Below are 12,631 nucleotides of genomic sequence, written 5' to 3' on the forward strand. Positions count from 1 at the left end.
TCAGGGTGATGGTGGCCTCATAGAATGAGTTTGGGAGTGTTCCTTCCTCTGCAGTTTTTTGGAAGAGTTTGAGAAGGATGGGTGTTAGCTCTTCTTTAAATGTTTGATAGAATTCACTTGTGAAGCCATCTGGTCCTAGACTTTTGTTTGTTGGAAGATTTTTAATCACAGTTTCAATTTCATTACTTGTGATTGGTCTGTTCATATTTTCTATTTCTTCCTGGTTCAGTCTTGGAAGGTTATACCTTTCTAAGAATTGGTCCATTTCTTCCAGGTTGTCCATTTTATTGGTATGGAGTTGCTTATAGTAGTCTCTTAGGATGCTTTATATTTCTGCAGTGTCTGTTGTAATTTCTCCTTTTTCATGTCTCATTTTATTGATTTAAGTCCTCTCCCTCTTTTTCTTAATGAGTCTGGCTAAATGTTTGTCAATTTTGTTTATCTTCTCCAAGAACCAGCTTTTAGTTTTATTGATCTTTGCTATTGTTTTCTTTCTTTCTATTTCATTTATTTCTGCTCTGATCTTTATGATTTCTTTCCTTCTGCTAACTTTGGGTTTTGTTTGTTCTTCTTTCTCTAGTTCCTTTAGGTGTAAGGTTAGATTGTTTATTTGAGATTTTTCTTATTTCTTGAGGTAGGCTTGTATTGTTATAAACTTCCCTCTTAGAACTGCTTTTGCTGCATCCCATAGGTTTTGGATTGTGTTTTCGTTGTCATTTGTCCCTAGATATTTTTTGATTTCCTCTTTGATTTCTTCAGTGATCTCTTGGTTATTTAGTAACATATTGTTTAGCCTCCATGTGTTTGTGTTTTTTACATTTTTTTCCCTGTAATTCATTTCTAATCTCATAGCATTGTGGTCAGAAAAGATGCTTGATATGATTTCAGTTTTCTTAAATTTACTGAGGCTTGATTTGTGACCCAAGATGTGATCTATCCTGGAGAATGTTCTGTGTGCACTTGAGGAGAAAGTGTAATCTGCTGTTTTTGGATGGAATATCCTATAAATATCAATTAAATCTATCTGATCTGTTGTGTCATTTAAAGCTTGTGTTTCCGTATTAATTTTCTGTTTGGATGATCTGTCCATTGGTGTAAGTGAGCTGTTAAAGTTCCCCACTATTATTGTGTCACTGTCGATTTCCTCTTTTATAGCTGTTAGCAGTTGCCTTATGTATTGAGGTGCTCCTATGTTGGGTGCATATATATTTATAATTGTTATATCTTCTTGGATGGATCCCTTGGTCATTATGTTGTGTCCTTTTTTGTCTCTTGTAACATTCTTTATATTAAAGTCTATTTTATCTGATACGAGTATTGCTATTCCAGCTTTCTTTTGAAGATATTTTCTTGGGTCCTTTCTCTCTCTCTTCTCCTTCTGGGACCCCTATAATGTGAATGTTGGTGCGTTTAATGTTGTCCCAGAGTTCTCTTAGGCTGTCTTCATTTCTTTTCATTCTTTTTTCTTTATTCTGTTCCGTGGTAGTGAATTCCACCATTCTGTCTTCCAGGTCACTTATCCGTTCTTCTGTCTCAGTTATTCTGCTATTGATTCCTTCTATTGTATTTTTCATTTCAGTTATTGTATTGTTCATCTCTGTTTTTCTTTAATTCTTCTAGGTCTTTGTTAAACATTTCTTGCATCTTCTTGATCTTTGCCTCCATTCTTTTCCGAGGTCCTGGATCATCTTCACTATCATTATTCTGAATTCTTTTTCTGGATGGTTTCCTATCTCCACTTCATTTAGATGTTTTTCAGGGGTTTTATCTTGTTCCTTCATCTGGTACATAGCCCTCTGCCTTTTCATCTTGTCTATCTTTCTGTGAGTGTGGTTTTTGTTCCACAGGCTGTAGGACTGTAGTTCTTCTTGCTTCTGCTCTCTCCCCTCTTGGTGAAGGAATTTTGCAGTAGCTCGTTCTGCTTTCTCTCTGAGTATTGTCATTAATGTTGTCATTGGAACCTTTTTTTTTTTTGCAGTTGTGAAATTGTGTTTGTTTTGTTACAAGGAATGTAACTTTAATTTTTGCCCCTCTGATTTTGGTCTCTTTGAAGTAGTTTTGAGCCACTGATCCTAAGGTGAATGATACAACATAATACTAACAATAAATACTTAACAAAAGTAAATGCTGTAGCAGAAGTGAAGTAAAAATATATTTGCTAAGATTTGGAAGCATCCCATTAACTGTTACCCAAGGGAAATTGAACAACACAGCTCTGCTAGCATAGAGTTGTGTTGTGGGATTTTTGTAGAAAATGTAATTAATTTGGGGAAATGCATGTGAGCAAACCACCTGTAGGTCACTAGAGACCACCTTTTAAGAAATACTGTTTTAATTTCTTTCACATCAAGCAAACAAGACTGATGATTTATGCTGTGAATAGGAGGCATGGCTGTTCCTTTTGTTGGAAAGAAACTGGTCTCACTGTAAATTAATATGTCATCAATTACTGAGATTTTGTATTTTGTTGTTGTTGTTTGTTTTTGTTTTTGTTTTTTGCCACACGGCATGCGGGATCCTAGTTCCCCAACCAGGGATCAAACCCATGTCCCCTGCAGTGGAAGTGCAACGTCTTAACCACTGGACTGCCAGGGAAGTCCCTTGAGTGCTTTTTTTTTTTTTTTTTAATATTTATTTATTTATTTTTGGCTGTGTTGGGTCTTCGTTTCTGTGCAAGGGCTTTCTCTAGTTGCGGCAAGTGGGGGCCACTCTTCATCGCGTTGCGTGGGCCTCTCACTATCGTGGCCTCTCTTGTTGGGAGCACAGGCTCCATATGTGCAGGCTCAGTAGTTGTGGCTCACAGGCCTAGTTGCTCTGCGGCATGTGGGATCTTCCCAGACCAGGGCTCAAACCCGTGTCCCCTGCATTGGCAGGCAGATTCTCAACCACTGTGCCACCAGGGAAGCCCCCCTTGAGTGCTTTTTTATGTGAAGTGCTATGCAAAGTTCTTTTCTGTATGTGCTGTTTTATTTAATCCTTTAACTTTGCAGGGTGGAAAGTTCTTATTCATAAATTAGTTATCCAAGGTTATGAAATCCAAGCTATACAAAAAATATGTTGGTGAAACAGTATTACAAAAAGGACTACTTAGTGTTTCAATAATAAATCTTTGTGGATCTGGATATTAATGAACTTCATACTAGATAAAGAGGATGACAGGATGACTGGTTCAGTGACTTAAGATTAGACTTTATTTTAAATATTCAAAATAGAAAAAGTAACATTTACATACGAGATAATTTTATGAAATGATTCCTTTATTGAATTTGAAATTTATACTTTGGAGCTATGTCTTTTAAGATCTTAGGATAGTAATCTGGTTTTTGGAGGGGAATTTAGTAATATATATTTTATTTAAATTTGTACGATTTTAAAATTAAAAAAATTTTTTTTATTTTTGCCATGCCATGCGGCTTGTGGGACCTTAGTTCCCCAGCCAGTGATCGAACCCGGGCCCCCTGCAGTGGAAGTGTGGTGTCCTAACCACTGGACTGACAGGGAATTCCCTGTACTATTTCAGGTTTAGATATATACTTTCCTCTTCAGGGTATTTCCTGTGATTATCAGCTGTTTGTGCATTATAGGTTGCTTGTTGGGAAAAGTTTTAAAAGAGAGGAATTGCTTAAGCAAGACAGGAGTTAGTCTTGTCAGTGTCTAGGTTAGACAGAGAAGCCGTCTTGGTATATTAAGTGTTGTGGTTTGAAAAAATTGCTCTGCATTCATAGACATTTAAATAAATCTGGCTTATAAGAAATATACTTGTTTTACAGAGACATAATAAGTATTTATAAGTGTATTCTGTTTATATTAACATTAACTACTAAGAATGAAAATCTGACGTTTGGAAGTACTGATGAACACCAACATATTAAGAATAGCTAGCCTAGCTCTAACCTGAGTTCTTCCTTTGGACTATTCTAAGTGTCTTGAATAATAGAACTTTTTTAAAAAGTATATAATATGTATGCTGTCATTAATAAAACATTGAAAAAAGCAAATATTTATTTATAGTTACTTTTGAACTATATTAGTATATTTCCTTCCATCTTTAATTTCTTTCTTTTGTTCTCTCAGTTTTGTTGAGATATAATTGACATCCAGCACTGTATAAGTTTAAGTCATACAACATGATGATTTGACTTACATACATCATGGAATGATTACCACAGTAGATTTAATGAAAATCTGTTATCTCGTATTGACACAATATTAAAGAAATAGAAAAAATATACATTTTTTCCTTATGAGAACTCTTAGGATTTACTCTCTTAACAACTTTCATGTATAATGTATAGTAGTGTTAGTTATTTTCATCATGTTGTACATTACATCTCTAGTACTTATTCATCTTATAACTGGGAGGTTATACTTTTGACTAACTTCATCTAATTCCCCCTTCCTCCCTTTCCCCCTCCCAGCCTCTGGTTTTCCAGCCTAAATTTCCATGCATTAGATTGTACTTATGATTTTTTCCTTTTTATAGTTAACAGAATTCTAATTATACTTTTTGTACTGCTTTACATTTTACTCTATCCATATCATCTATAAACATGTCCATAGTATTGTACACATATGACAAACTTCAGTATAAATAGCTGCTTAATATGCCATCAAATGGGTATATCATTGTTTGTCTAACTATTTCTTGTTATTTGGACTGTTAGGTTATTTGCAAGTTTGGCACGTTTGTATGTTTTTGCTTTGTGTATGAAAATTTTCCTGAATTCAAGTTTTTAAATAGGTAAATTACTGGGTTAGTAGGTTTAAAAAGTTTTCAAGGCTCAGTGCATATTTGCAAATATTTTCTAAAGGCTATTTAGAGTGCCACCTTCTTCTTCTTCTTCTTCTTCTTTTTTTTTTTTTTTTTGCTGCACCACGCGGCATGCAGGATCTTAGTTCCCCGACCGGGGATCAAAACCATGCCCTCTGCAGTGGAAGCGGGGATTCGTAACTACTGGATCACCAGGGAAGCCCCCACCTTCTATTTCAAGAGGATAAATTTGAATGTTATTTCAATATAAATGATAAGGTATACAGTACTGTTTTAGCAGTTATTCTTTAATAATTTGTAGAATTACTTTAGAGAGATCTTTTACATGGAATTACAATGATTCAGATAAAATAACCATCTTTAACAAATGGAGTTCTATACTGTTCAGTTTTTCAGTGTTCAGTATAATGCATACTTCATTGTAAACAAATCAGCAAACAAGGCTGATTTGTTGTCTTTGAACAGTAGAAGTGGGGGGAGGGGAAGGACAGAAACCCAGATAAATCAAAATCCCATCACTTAAATTGTCTGTGATTGAAACCTGAAGGTTGAGATAATAAATGTGGTGTTCATGATAAGTGCACTGCCGCTTCCAGTTCTTTTATGAACATTAACCTGTCTTCTAGCTATATCTTATAATAGTAAAGAAATAAATAACTAGGTAAATACTATTGCATTTAATATTTTTAAAAAATTCACTTTCAATCTCTCTTAAGTTTTTTTTTCCATGATTTTCCAAAGAAGTTTTATTGTGAACTACTTGTTCATCTGTCTAGCAAGTTTATGTTGGTTTCTACTTATCACTTGATTGAAAGAAGTAAAATCCTGTAGTTCTGCTGGCACATTGCTAGGGAAGCTGAGACTGTCTAAACCCTTTCCTCTCTTTCTGCTAGTGAACAATTGACAGGATATGGGTTTGTAATTACAGTCTAAGTGTTTAGTTGAGCTAATTGTCACTACTGAGGTTCCTGTGCCCTCTGATAGCTTCCTTGAAAAGTTGTTTTCATAAGTAGTTTCATGCTTGTCCTCAGCCTTTGATCATTTGCTTAATGCTCAAACAAAAGAGTGATACCAGACTGAGGTACGGTCTTGTGCTTGCTGTACTAGGTTAACCCTGTGCTAGAGTCACCCTGTGAAGGATTGTTGTGCTAAGGCAACCCTGTGAAGAACATTTCCTTTAAAGAAGGAAAAAAAAAAAAAAAGGTAAAGAAAAAATAATTGTAAAGTATGTTAATTGCTTGGAAAAAAATCTTACTTACGTCCTGGCTCTGTTTTTGTGTCACCTGGGTAATTTACTTGATTTATCTGGGCCCTAGTTTCCTCATCTTTAAAATAGGAAGGGTCTGTCACTCCTAAGGTACCTTCCAACCTGAAATTCTGAGTTACTTCTCAGGCTGGACTCTTGTGTGTGATGCTCCCTATAAACTAAGGGTGACTAAGGGAAATAGGAACCAGAATATATTTATTTTCAATTATGTAGCAGTAATTTCATTTTCTTCAGAATATCTTTATAAAAAATTTATCTGTTACCACTTGGTTTGTTACCTTATTTGTTTAGCAACAGTGTCAGTTTTAGATCAGATAAAGGACATACTATTTTTAATTACAGCACAGCACATTTTGTGAGTATGCCCCCTCTCTCAATACTTACCTTAAAAGTTATGTGTATAGGGGTGGGATAGGGAGGATGGGAGCGAGGCTCAGGAGGGAGGCTCAAGGGGGAGGGGATATGGGAACATATGTATACATATGGCTGATTCACTTTGGTGTACAACAGAAACTACCAGTATTGTGAAGCAATTATACTCCAGTAAAGATCTATTAAAAAAAAAAGAAAATATTGTACAGTACAGAGAAATACAGCCATTATTTTGTAATAACTTCAAATGGAGTGTAATTGAGTATAATATATAAAAACATTGAATCACTATGTTGCACACCTGAAACATTATATTGTAAATAAACTGCAATTTAAAAAAATAAAATTAAAGGTTAAAAAAAAGAAAAAAAAATGTATATGTATACGTATAGCTGATTCACTTTGCTGTACAGTAGAAACTAACACAACATTGTAAAGCAACTACACTCCAATAAAAATTTTTAAAAAAGTGTTATGCAAGAAGCTCTTAAGTGCTACAAGTTATCCTGTAGTTTTTTGTTTTGTTTTGTTTTTTAAAGGAATTTTAAAATTAATTAATTAATTAATTTTTGCCTGCGTTGGGTCTTCGTTGCTGCGCACGGGCTTTCTCTAGTTGCGGCGAGCAGGGGCTACTCTTCGTTGCGGTGAGCGGGCTTCTCATTGCAGTGGCTTCTCTTGTTGCAGAGCATGGGCTCTACGCACGCAGACTTCAGTAGTTGTGGCGCACGGGCTTAGTTGCTCCACGGCATGTGGGATCTTCCCAGAGCAGGGCTCGAACCCAGGTCCCCTGCATTGGCAGGCGGATTCTTAACCACTGTGCCACTAGGGAAGCCCTGTTTTGTTTTTTGTTTTTTTAAAAACTATGGACTTCATTTAATAATAGTACATTGGTTCATCAGTTGTAACAGATGTGTTGCACTAATGTGAGGTAATAATAGGGGAAGCTGTGGGGGAGAACTATCTTACTTTCTGCTCTGTTTTTCCATAAACCTAAAACTGCTCTAAAAACAGTTCTATCAGTTATTTTTTTAAAACTGTAAATCATCAAGACATAGAGGAATGAGGTGTCTCTTAACTTGGGGGGCCATTTTTTCTTTCTAAAATGTTAGAACTGGTGCACCTCTCTTTCTCTACTGATTAGAAAGGAACTAGGAGATATTGAGAAGAGAACCATTATTCTCCTGTATCAGACAGAAGTAAAAGTGAATTGTAGCCATCAGTTCCTTTCTGCACACTCCAAGCTGGGAGATACAGGAGAAAAAAGATCCTTCTTTGACTTTTCTGCCAGGTAATAGATGGCTTATGTTCTTTTTTTTTTTTTTAATTAATTTTTATTGGAGTATGGTTGCTTTACACTGTTGTGTTAGCCTCCACTTCATAACAAAATGAATCAGCCATACACTCCTCTGTAGTTTTAGTTAGACTACCCCATCAGTATGTTTAGTAAGGGTCTTGAAAACTAAGAGCCAATTATACTGGCCTTACATTCCTCTGATTGGTTAGGGGGCTAAAGTTTTCTTGACTTAGAGCTTCTTTTACCCTTCAAGAATTAGCCAAAGACAACATAGCCAAATACAAGAAACACTATTGATTGTCAAGTAGAAATGTATGGGAAATTGTGTTCATTATTGTTTTAAATACAGACTACAGTTAGGTCTAGATGAATTGTGGAGATCCCATTAATCCTTTGAGAAATAGTAGGAATTGTCCTAGAGCAGGGGTTCTGAAACTGGACAGTGTGAAATCCCCCCCTGTAAGATGCTTTTGAAATTTGTAGGGGGTGATATTGTTGTACCTGTTGCTGATACAGTGATTGGGGGAGGTGCTACTATTATGTAATGGTTAAAATTCTTATTATTATCTGAGTCTAGATCTGAACTTTATTTATTTACATAAAAATATAATACACAGCATTTTTTACATGATTTTAATACATTAATTTTGGAAGATATAAACTTGGAAGGTAAAGATTTGTAAAATCAATGGCACCAGTGGCTTTTATGGCATTTGATCAGTCTGCATTTGTAGTTGTCACATCCATGGTGATTCTATGTATAGATTCAAACCTCTGACTACTTCATTGTGTAGGGGTATGGTTATGTCCAAGTATTCACATACTGAAATATACAGTCTTATTTTCCCTTTATATTATAATTAGGACATTATATGAGTATATTTTGAAATTGACTATATATGTATGTAAATTATATGAATAATTTCATTTCAGATTTTTAAAGTATTTGTAAAATACTTATTTAGAAAGAATATTGAATATGAAGATTGAAAACCAGTCTCTTAGGTAGTATTTAACTTAAAGTACTTTGAAAACCTTGAGAAGTGGTCTAATAAAAGTGCTTTTATTAAAGTGACACACAAGTACAGCCTATATGTTAGGCTGTAATTACATGGTATATGTCTATCTGTAGTGTTTATAAAGTCTGACAACCATTCTAACTCAGTTATTAGTAACTTATTAATATGATAATATCAAGGTAGAAATTTATGTACCTGGACGTAACCTTTCATTACAGTTCACTTTCAGTATCTACAGAGGTTTGGTTCCAGGAGCCCTCACAGATACCAAAATCTGCCGATGCTCAAGTCCCTCATATAAAATGGTTTAGTATAATGAATACAGTCATTATACTGTATCTGTGAAATTTTTATACGTGGTTGGTTGAATCTGCGGATGTGAAAGCCATGGATACAGAGGGCCTACTATATTCCCTTTGATAATTCACTCCTTTTTGAGAAAAACATTTCTAGTTCTCATTTAAACACAGTATTGCTTTTCAAGCATCATCAATATTTTGATGAATCATTAGAATCTTTCTGATGATTTTATGTCAAAAAGTTGATATTTTCAATATGAGAATTTTGTCCTTGAAATAGAAGATAGAGGGATAAACAACAAGGTCCTACTATATAGCACAGGGAACTATATTCAATATCCTATGATAAACCATAAAGGAAAAGAGTATGAAAAAGAATGTACATATATGTATAACTGAATCACTTTGCTGTACAGTAGAAATTTACACAACATTGTAAATCAACTATACTTCAATAAAATAACTTTTAAAAAAAAATTAAAAGTAGGGGAATTGATTTTGGAGATTGGTGTGATATTGCTTCAGTAAGCAAAGAGCATGGTTAACTGTAAAGCTAAAGGATTAAACTTTACGATGCATTTTGAGATGGCAGGAGAGAAATACTTGACGCTTGCAATTTACTTTGCCAGTTCCTAATGCTATTTATTTATTTATTTTTAGCTGCATCGGGTCTTTGTTGCAGCCTGCGGGTGTCTCTCTAGTTGTGGCACGTGGGCTCTGTAGTTGTGGCACGTGGGCTCCAGAGCATATGGTGGGCTCTGTAGTTGTGGCACGTGGGATCTTAGTTCCCCGACCAGGGATCGAACCCGCATCCCCTGCATTGGAAGGCGGATTCTTAACCACTGGACCACTTGGAAAGTCCCTAAATCACATTTTTAAGGGGGACTTCCCTGGCGGTCCAGTGGTTAACGCTCTGTGCTTCCACTGCAGGGGGCATGGGTTCGATCCCTGGTCGGGAACTAAGATCCCGCATGCCGCGCAGCGCGGCCAAAAGAACAAAAAAAAAAAACCACTTTTTTAATGATCTAATATAATTGTTCTAGTGATTTCCGTAGAATTCGAATTCATTCAGCCAGAAGTAAATATTTATTGAGCCAGAAATAGTAGGAGGTTGGGAAGTTCTCACTAAGCAACAAGCTTCAATATAGTGTGCTCCTGCTTTATTATTTATTTTTTTTTTTAATTAATTAATTAATTTATTTTTGGATGTGTTGGGTCTTAGTTTCTGTGCATGGGCTTTCTCCAGTTGCGGCGAGCGGGGGCCACTCTTCATCGCGGTGCGCGGGCCTCTAACTGTTGCGGCCTCTCCCGCTGCGGAGCACAGGCTCCAGACGCGCAGGCTCAGTAGTTGTGGCTCACGGGCCTAGCCACTCCGCGGCATGTGGGATCTTCCCGGACCGGGGCACGAACCCGTGTCCCCTGCATTGGCAGGCGGATTCCCAACCACTGCGCCACCAGGGAAGCCCCTGCTCCTGCTTTGACACAGATATGCCGTGGTGCTTGGGTGCACAGAGGAGTATTAGGGGTGGATTCCAAGAGTCTAGAAGACTAAGAGTTGGTCAGGACATATGTAGCTGAGGACAACCTAGGGAGAGGGATGATAGGTTTAAGGTAGGAGGCAGGAGAGAGTATGGGAAATGCTGGCAAGTATCAGCAGTTCAGCAAGGCCAGATTAAGGATAGTATGTGTGGGAATGTTGAATGACAGATCTAGAAAGTAAGGAAGGTAGGGGCCCATGAATTCATTCTTGTAATTCATTTTAGGTATGACTACTTCATCAAGAAATTCTTAAATCTGCCATAGTGGTTTTGCCTCTAATACCCGAGAAGTTTAGAATTTGAATCTGGGGAGTTGATGCTGTTGGGTAGTGAGGTGCAATATGTCTCCTTGAAAAGGTTGCTGCTCTGGGCTCCAGAGGCTCAGGAAGTCTCATCATTTCCAGTTGTCTGATAAGGATGAGGTCTCAGAGTTTTTGTTTTTATAGTTTCGTGCTCCTGTATTACTATGGATATTCATCAGGTGATTTGGCTTCAGTTGTGAGAATCTTGCCAAAAATCTATGCTGAAGAAACCAGGGGAGTATACAGGTTTATCTTGATTGTAATTCTGTGACAGTTGGCTGATGTTTCATAAACTCATCTCAGTTTTAAATGCTAACTTTAGTTTGTCCTGTCAGCTTTTGTTGACAACTCCTAACTCATATGTAATACTTGGTGTTCAGGAGATGGCTTTCCCCTGTTTGTCTTTGCATGGTGGTATTTGAAGGTAAGCAAAGCATGGTCTTTAAAATTTGATGTAGCATGTTTTCATTCCTCAAATATTTCTTGAATGCCTAATACATGGAAAGTTGAGAAGCTCCTCCACTGAAGACAGTCTCTAAAGGCTGTTCTGCAGTGATTTGCCTAAAGCCTTTCTAGGATCAGCGACAGTTAATGACATCTGTAGTAACTTTGTGTAGTTTTGTTCTTGTCTGTGAAAGTTTATCAGTTTAGAATTTCTACGTATAATGATTTCTCTGTACACTTTGGTGAGAGACAGTATTTTAAGAAGCATGGCACAAGACCTCAAGGAGCTTACAGTCAACGTAATGTGGTTTATTATGGTTAAATGTCTCAGACTCTTTTTATGGTGCTTTAGTAGTTATTATGTAGAGTGTGGTGTTGGGCTCACCCTGTAGAGTTAGACCCAACTTCAAATCCGAGGACTGCTGTTTTTTATCCATGAGATCTCAGATTTTCTAAGTCTCAGGTGCTTCTTGAGGAGTAGTAGTATTACCACAGGGTAGTAGTAAGGATAAAATATAGTAATGCATGTAAGACTTTAGTAGAATGCTGACACATAGTAAGTACTTACCTTTAGGTGTTATAAATTCAATTATCCTGTGAGCTTTTTTTTTTTTTCCTTTTTTTTTAGTTGTTGGAGTAGGGATAATAGTGTTTGGTCTTAAGTTCATTAAACAATTACAGATGGCTACTATCTGCTAATCACTTTTGGGGAAACAAAGGTAGTTGAATATATGTGGCTCACAGCTCAAAAGAACTAACAGTTTTTGAATTAAAAAAATTAATAAGTAGCAACAAACATTGGGCTTATTATATTCCAGGCATTCTTTACTCAGTGTTAATAAGTATGCTATGAGGTAGTTACTGTTGTTTTCACCATTTCACAGATAAAGGAATTTAAGTAGGAAGAAGACATGTGATTTGCCCAAGATCTCTCTGCTAGCGAGTGATGGAGCCAGGTTTTACAACTAAGCTGTTAGACTCTGAGAACACAATCTTTAATCGTTGTTCTGTTCTGCCTACAGAAACAAGGCTTGTTTATGACAGTGTCAGTGTGGTGGATCTAGGCTATGGGGTGTAAGAGTTAAGAGGGAGGAATCAGTAACGGCCAGGATGTTCAGTAAAGGGAGAAAGCTGTCATTTAGCAGAACTTGCAATGTGTCAGGCTCTCACATATTAGCTCCTTCATTTGTCACGGTGTTCCCAGGAGGAGCATTTTATTATGAATCCCTTTTTTAGTTAATGGAGGCTCAGGAAGTTTAAGTGACTTACCAAAATTCACATAGCTGGTAAATGGTATAGATGGGATTTTTTTTTTAATCTTTTTT

General features: G+C 36.5%; 1 protein-coding gene across 5 annotated transcripts in view; it reads left to right on the forward strand.

Moving 5' to 3' along the window:
* The window catches only part of PIK3CB (phosphatidylinositol-4,5-bisphosphate 3-kinase catalytic subunit beta), a 193,001-nt gene that overhangs the window by 72,484 nt on the left and 107,886 nt on the right, over positions 1–12,631 (forward strand). Inside the window, exon 1 of one of the 5 annotated variants that reach the window (XM_061193635.1) lies at positions 4,964–5,029. The exons of the other annotated variants lie outside the window; for them this stretch is intronic. The gene's annotated coding sequence lies outside the window, so the exon portion shown is untranslated. Of the gene's footprint in view, positions 1–4,963; positions 5,030–12,631 lie in introns of those variants that run through there. 5 annotated transcript variants of the gene reach the window in all.

The sequence above is a fragment of the Eubalaena glacialis genome, chromosome 6, assembly GCF_028564815.1.
Source record: "Eubalaena glacialis isolate mEubGla1 chromosome 6, mEubGla1.1.hap2.+ XY, whole genome shotgun sequence".
NCBI lineage: Eukaryota > Metazoa > Chordata > Mammalia > Artiodactyla > Balaenidae > Eubalaena > Eubalaena glacialis.